We start from the raw sequence: 8,669 nt of genomic DNA on the forward strand, positions 1-8,669 counted from the left end.
GCAGTAGATATTTAGCTGTAGATATTAGTTTTGGAATAAACCATGCTTATAATCATTATAACATATATACCACAGTTTTTATCTAAGGCTTACTCTATTTTTATGATAGTTTCCTTTGTGATATTGAGTGTCACAGGGGCCAGACATTTGACTATGTAAATCATTGCAGTACACTGACATTAACTGAGCTACCATGAGTTGCCCAGGTGAAGATCACCCCTTAGATCTCATGTTGATAAAGCATCCCCACAAATGGGAGCATGAACCATTTGTGAAATGTTTCTGCTTTCAATTTCAAAGACCAAGATTCATACAATTCTACATTCATACAAAACACCCCAGTCGGAAAGTGCCTTGATTAAGCCTTAATTCAAAAGCTAAAGCTTGTGAAACAAAGGAGCCTCATACGACCTGCTAAGGGAAAAATGCTAGCTACTAAGTGAGTACTTATTTGCATTACACAGTACGTTCTCCAGCAGGAATAAAATGTACTGCAAGACAATGGCCCGTCAGCTTCTATATAGAAGAGAAAACATTCTTGTGTTCAAAATTGTGGAAATGTCAATATTTCAAAAGGTAGTTTTACGGTTCATTCAAGCACTGATAAGAAATCATTACACTTTTTAAGAATATTGATGATTACAGAGAAGCATTTAATGGAGGGAAAGCCTTTTTTTGCAGTTCGTTAGTTTGTGCATGTCTAATTGACTCTTCAAGACTCTTTTGCATGAGTCACTAAACACAGTTTTAACCAGACTATTTTTATACCAGTTATAAGCAAACTTCTCCAGCTTAGAGAAATTTCCCTTCCATGTCTCCCCAATGAGTACTGTCAAGTTCTAGACAGAGTTCAATTCAGGAAATACATGAAAAAATCAGCAATTAAATCACCTTTTTTTTCCTACAGCAATAGGCTACCCAAGGAGCTGATTTAGTAGATTAGACATCAGGTTTGGAATATGCAGGCCTCCGGACAAAGCGGGTTCACCTCTTTGCCTAGCTAGATAGGTCATGAGGATTGCTTCTGTGGCAGCTGTTAGATCCTGCTTCCTTTATTTGGGCATTAGGAGCAAGGAAAAAGGTGAAATACAATATGTGACAACTCTACCAACTCCAGGGGCACAAAGCGATGCAAAGGTACCCACTGTCCTGCCTGAAAGATCCTGCCTTCGGTGGGGTTGTGTGGGCACTCCCTCGTGAAGCTTCTCCCACTTAGCAGGCTATGGGGCTATCTAGGGCACGAAGAGGATCGCGGTACAGCTGAAAGCGCATGGATAGCTGCGGATGTTGAAGGCACTGACTGGGCTCTGCAAAACAGCATTATTAAAAATTACCTCCGAGGCTATTGCAAACTTCTGTGGTGTACAATCAACTATTAAGTCAATGAAATCACTTGTATCAAAGACATTGTGACACTGTCTGAACATGGAAATGGAAAATAAAAAGACAGCCCTGCACGTACATATGGTCATGGTCCAGTGCAGTGAGTGTTACTGCTTGGTTTGCTCGAGCATACTGGACAAGCTTAGAGCTTGTTAGTTTTGCAAGAACTACAGTGGGAAAAAGCTGATGCATGTCTCCGTCCAAAATACAAACCAGAACCAAGGCAAATGTAAGGCAAATGTTGTGCAGGTTCAAAGTCAAGAATGACAAGAATGACTCTATGCAAAGCCTCTGTGATTACAGAAAGAAATTTCTCCCCGTGAATACAATTTCCCATTTTTATTCACCTCGGTTCTTGCTGCTGCCCCAGGGGACTGGAAGCAGAATTACGGGGCTCTGTGGAGAGATCCTATTCTCATGACGTTTCTAGCCTCCATTTTGCTGAACCAACAGATGTGGATCATTGGGATAATACGACTCTGACAAGCACTAGAACTTTTAGTCGCTTATTGGCATCCGCAGCCTTTGGGGATTTACTCAACACTAGAAAGAAAAGCCGTGCCAGCCTTTTCAGCTGGTATGCACTAGCCCTCTTTGCTCCCAGTTGGATCTGGAAGGCAGCATTCACTCCCTGCTCCCACTGGGCCCGACGTGGCTAACCACACAGCCAGGCAGGCAGCAGGGCAGCTACCCGCAGAGCAGCCATCTCTGCTCCTCGCCGGCTTCCAGGTGGACTCGAACGCATGCAGATCCCCTGCTGATGGGGACCTGGCTGCAGAGTCCAGGGGGTTTGGTGCCACCTGGGGTAAACCACGTGGGGCCTGACGGGTCACCAGGCATTTTTCAAAAAGGTCCTGCACTCCAAAATTAACATGACTCCATAGCCTGGCTATGCTGAGCTTTTGTCATACTTTTTTTTTTTTCCCCAGTTCTTTATTATAACAATGTTACATGAGATTGGCTAATAGCACCAAGTGTTAGTCCCCACATTTAGCTTGAATGAGCAAATTACTTAAAGGGAAAGAACACAGCATTGTGCTTGTTGATTTTTGTACTCTCTAAACCCTTTTAAATTCAAACAGAAGCATAACGCTCCCCACCCCCAATAAAATATCATAATTGCCAAGAAAATCTGTGGTACCTGTGGTATTATTACTCACTGTGGTATTTTTAAACAAGCACTTTCATGGTTTCTTCCAGCTAGTAGCTCAGGCTGCAGAAAGGTTCTCTGCAAACAGCAGCAAAGTTACTTCACTGATCTTCAAATTCCTCCTTAGAAAACTCTCCTTTGCCTCTAAAAAAACCCCAAACCACCAGAGACACATGTTTGGAGAGGTGGCATGCTTAAGACTACAGGCTATCAGGCTCTCTCTTGTCCCATCAGAGCTGAGTGCATTTCCCTGCCCTCTCCGTGTGCTGACAGATAGGTGTAAACTCTTCGGGGCACAGAGTCTTATGCTCAGTGCCAAGCACAAGTTGGTCCCTGTCCATAAATGGGACGAGTGCTATGTTAATATGAAGAGTGATTGGAAATGTTTGGTGAACAAAGCCTGGGATCCTCGTCTCTTCCAGTGCAATCTCATCACAGTGACACCAGTGAGTCATGCTGAACCAGGTAAGGAGCTGGGCCAATGTTTTCTGATGGTGATATTTGCATCACATACATCTGCCTGCAACTGCCAACCCTGTAGCTGCCACAGGCTGACTTTAAATGTGAAGCCTGAAGAAGCTAAACTCCTTTGCACTGCTACTTAAACCACTCCGTAATTGCTCAGGTCTGGTGGAGCAGTGCTCCGTTGTTTTATGCAGTGGAAGTGCCCCACCCAAGCACAATACCATTAATAGAGAAAACAAGATTTCTGTTAATGTGCTGCATGAGTTCTCAAGGTAGCCTTTTACCCACGGACGAGGAGTATCTCTTTCTTCTGAAAAGCCAAATAGATGTGTGTATGTGCTGGGGGCGATCAGAGATTGCAGCCAGATTGCCTACCTTCCTGGCTGGCTTTAAAGCATATTGGGTTAGTTTCTTACTCTGATTCACACCCTGGGGAAAAAAAAAAAAAAAAAAAAAAAATCTCTTTCTTACTTGATTGTTGATAAAGTTTTTTTTAAATAGCCTCTTCTCCTTAGGCATGCATGTTGGTGTCTCCAGAAGTGCCTGTATAAAGACTGGTGTAACCTACAACCAGCTGCAGAAATGGTAAATGCAGCTGTACCTTTACTTCATCTATCTTTAGCTGCATTAGAACATACTGGTTGTGAAGAAAACGTAGTGCCCTCATCAGGGGGTTTAATACCCTGTTAAAAGTTTATCCAGATAACCCACACCAGGATCGGCAGCACTGTGAATTAAGGATCTGGCAGCGCTGAATACTGGTTGCTCTCATAGAGGACCATTATGAGATACTGATCCCTAGATCTGCACATCTTCCACATCTGCATTAAAAATGTTCTGCTGGCAGTGTTGTGCAAATTTATCCTTGAAGGTGCCAATTCCTTCACACCCCAAAAAAGTTCCAGCCTTAACATATTCTTACAGCAACTGTTGTAGGATATTGAGGCTACCTAAAACCATTCAAGGCTTTTTCTTAACCTGCAGATACTCACTGGCAGGAAACCCACACCATGCTCTGCTGGGTTTGGATTGAAAAGAGCCCTTTTAGGGACATTCATCCTGGGAAGTGAGCCAGCTAAGTAGGAGAAGTTTATTGTCTTATTCTGACTCAGTCAATCCTTAAGACAAGGTTGTATTTTAGGAACACCATATTAGCATTATGTTGCAAATTTTGGAAGAAAACATGTATCTCCTATGACTCCCTGTGCAACAGCTAGGAAGTAACCATTCCCTACACCAAAGTGAGCCATTATTTTATTTTTAATACCTTTAAGCATGTATAAAGTACAAGTTTTAGGTAGAATATGCTGAAACTGAGAAAAGCAGGCACATTTAAATTTTACTCTGGCTAGTTCAGTTAATCCCTGCAAAACAGAAGGACTGCAGACATTAATTTTTCATCCAGCTAGCTCTTATTGAACATATCATCACTAGTTACTTAAAATTTAATCTATTTTTAATAGAAAAATTGATACTGGAATATGAAACATGAAGTAACGCATTATTGTTCTGCAAAAGACTAAGCTTTTAAAGATAGTATTGTAGTCTGGAAACAGACTGAAAACCGTAAAAGGTTATGTCCAACATTAAAAGTAATCTACATGTTCACCAAAGCCTAGATCATCTCAAAGCAGTAATGATTCACTGACTGTAGATACCCTTATTTTGATATTTGCTGTACGTTTAGTATTCATTACAGCAGATTATCGCAGGACTACTGCAACAAATTTTTCGTTTCAGTGAAATCTTATTTTCAGGTAATCTGAAGTTTTTTCCCACCCGCCCTTTGCAAAATCTGCTTTCATCTACCTCCAAGCCTGACTAATTGCCAATGACTTCGGTTTCCACATGATTTTCACTTCTTGCACTTTATACAGGTGATATCCAAAACTCTTTTTTTTCCCCCCCCATAGTGCAATGCATACTTTTAAAATTCATAACCACTGAATGTGTGTGTGCATGAAAGCAAGAATGGCTGCTTCTCTTTCATACTACAGGGCAAACAGCCAGACTTTAAAGGCTTCATAATTAGGGACTTTACCAGATTGTAACAGAAGATGTATTTGCTTATTTTTGCTGTAAAGTCAATTATAAATATGCAAAATTCAAAGTGTGGGTGACCAGGCCACAGTTAGCAGAAATAATAAGACTACAGCCAATTAAAACAGAAAAAGGTTGAGTTCTCAGTTTTCCACCCAGTGTGTTTCTGATGCTGACACAACAACAGCTGTGAACTGCCAAAGTCATCCCAGAGAGGTGGCTCAGTCTAGCCCCTGCCAAAATGAAAGATTTGGCCTAAAAGCCAGACGTTCTTGCCACAATTTCCCACGTAGAAGAACTGACAAATGGTGGTTCAGCGTACATTAATCCTTATACCACACTATCATTTCCTTGTAGGAATATCAGTCCCTTGAAGATGCAGCTTAAACAGCCAGGAGGACAAATGATTTTACAGCATTAAAATCCTGAAATTTGTGCTTATCTTTCTAACAGGACTATCTGGGTATCTTTTTGTTAACTGAAAACCTGAAAATTGTAACTGAAACATTATAAACACTGTTCTTATTCTTCTTCTCATAATATAATCATTACGTGAAAAACATTAAACTAGACATTTGACTTTATTGATCTTTTCATGGACTAACAGTACAGGGAGTCATTTTCTGCCTAGACTAATTAATTGATAGACTAATTCATTGATTAGGTTCTCCATAGCATACTTGGTATTGACAAACACTGAATCGTTTTCCATCAGTTGTATTAGTTTGCACCAATTACTTTGGCTGTTTCACTTAAGCAATTACGATAGCTCAAAAGCGACAATCAGATTCTCAGCTGGTGTAAATCAGGCTCACTCTACTGAAGTCAGAGACCTGTGCTATTTTACTCAGCTCAGTTATTGGGCCTTTAAGATTTAATAATGAGGTTTAAAATATCCAAAACAATAACAAGGATATCTGAGGCAAAAACCATCATGTTAGCCAAAATATTTTCATCATAGCAATAAATAGTAACCATGTTAAAGGCTTATGTACAGATGCATAACTTTGATCCTAATTTATACACAGTCTTAGAATGCTATCAGGTGCAAAGTAAGGTACCTGCACACACAAATAAACATTCTAAGTCACACAAAAGTTAGATGCTCAATAGACTCACATTTTCCATGCATTGGTTATTGGGAAACCAGGCCCTAAGAATATCCTGCTTCCAAGCAGATACTGCCTTCCAGATATATGGAAGATAGCCCTTCCAGTTCATTATATGCAAAAATCTGTGTTTAGACACCTGTGATCTTTTATATACTCAACTTGCTGCAGGATTTTAGGAGAATATAATGATTCGTGCAGGGCTTTCTCACTTCTGGATCAGTGCTGAAAAAATGTCCTGATTGGATGCTGCTGCTCCACCTGTTGAACAGAGCCAACAAAGACACAGGGTAATCAACAAACATACTGACAGTGAAAGGAAGAGAACCATATGGGAATTTAATAACTTTGTGAATTTTCAAAAAAAGACCAAGCAAAAATAAGCAAATTGAACTTATTGTTCCCTGGATAGATTTTCCTTAACAAATTATTCTTTAGGTAACCCAGGGAGTCAACAGAGTACATGGATGTTACACGAGAAGGAGACACTGAACTAATTTTTAAGCTTATAAAGAAATTAGTTATCCTTCAGAAACAGGCAATCTTTGTCAAATTGGTCAGTGCTGACAAATGTTAGTTGATTTAAACTTTCCATTCATCTCAGGTCTGCTCCTCCTAGAGTATTATGCAAAAAATGAGTCTGTGCAGGAAGTTGTCTGTGTGCTCTGGATCTACCTCCCACCTCTGAATAACTGAGAGTTCATTGAATACCAGCATTAGCAGTTAGTTCCTCCTTTTAAAGACCCCAATCAGTTTTTCTCATCTTTGCATGCAAAGGTAGAAAATGATGTACTCTCCAGGGACACCAGCAACAGAAAGAAGTCGTCAAGACTGAGAAGATTTTGCTGAGGTAGTTTCCTCACACTGTTCTAAAACCAATTACGTCCTGTGCTCTACACGCTCATGGAGACTTCCTCTTTGATGCATGGCATAGGGTAAAATAAAGTGCATGGTCTTCATTAAAATGAGTGTTGCTCCCTGGCATGATTAAAAGGAAACTCTTACGTGTGCCCTGTCAAAGACGTTCGCATTTGCCCCAAACCCATGTAGATGTCAATGTACAGGTTGTATTTGTAATGTTTTTGCTGAACACAGGAGAGCCAGAGTACCACATCATTCTGCGTGTGAACTCCATGGGGAAGAAAGGCATGTGCAGGCAAAAGTGAATATGGAGAATACAGTCAGGGAAGAATATGATCTTTCTAAAAGAATGCTTTGCGCCCTTCACACATACAGAGAACAGAGAGAGCGATTTGCAACCCAGAATTCAATGACACGTAATTAAAATCAATAGAAATTGACATTACAAAACCAAAACAAATTAAAGCACAAATTTAATCTCTGTTTCTCATTCTGGCATTTGAAATGGAGGATTTGCTCTGAAGATATACTGTAAATGGGCTCATACATACTGGGTATGTCTTAAGCAATCTTTCTTAATGTAGCCCAATTATCATTCCTTACATATGAAAAGGGATGATCTACTACCTTCTTGGCTGATTTGCAGTAGAGTAACCTGGCCTGACTCTGATCACATGCTGGTTTTACACAGATGCCTCTACTTTATCATAGTGGGATTTAGTCTTTATTAGCATCCTAACAACTGAACACCAAACACCATAACTTTATGCAAAATCAGGTCCTGTGAATACAGGAAGCCTCAGAATTCTACAGCTTTTCCATTTTAAATGTTTTGGGTTTTATAAAGAGATGTAGAATATGCAAAAGCAGAATAAATCTCCTATTCTCATATTTTTCTAATTTTGATATGTTACTATCTTTAGTAGTTATGTATGCTGCAGGGCAAACAAATCATTTAAAACATTATGAAACTACATTTTTCTTAGCTGAATTCATATTGTGATGCCTCTGAATGTAATATTGTCAAACCTCTAAAACTGCAGAACATCCAGGGAAAAGCCATGCTGATGGTGGTGTTTTTTCGTTCTGGAAACACCATCAGCTCAGGACTTCACTTGACCCAGTTGTACACTGGACAGCTCTTGTTTACATGTCAGATCAAGGGCCTTCCATTTATTACCCCATTTATTTTTTGCAGAATCGAGGATCTAAAACCTATAAGGCTGATAATGGCCTTTACTTACCAGTGACTGGGTTCTCCAATTGACTCGGAGGATCCTGATAGACAGATAGACTGACCTTGACATTGTCATCACCCATACAGCTGATATCCAGTTCACATCACTGCATTCTTCCAGCCCAACTTTCCATTGCTGTTTGTCCTGGATGCAGTAAAGTCTTGCAGAGCTTCAAAAATTTTCAAACTGGTCCTTCCCACCTACAGAACTACTGAAAATAATACCTTGACAGACAGACAGTAAAGTCTGACTAATGTCAGATACAGTATTTTGTAAATGTAGGATCATTACCATTAACTGTATGTGTGCATTCTGAGTCAATCCATTGTGATCTTTTATAAATTACCTGGAAAATGAAAAAAAACAAAAAAAAGCCAGAGAGTACTTCATACTAATTCACATCAAAATAATTCCAGAGCTGAT

The sequence above is a fragment of the Aquila chrysaetos genome, chromosome 12 (genome assembly GCF_900496995.4).
Source record: "Aquila chrysaetos chrysaetos chromosome 12, bAquChr1.4, whole genome shotgun sequence".
In the NCBI taxonomy this organism is placed as follows: Eukaryota; Metazoa; Chordata; class Aves; order Accipitriformes; family Accipitridae; genus Aquila; species Aquila chrysaetos.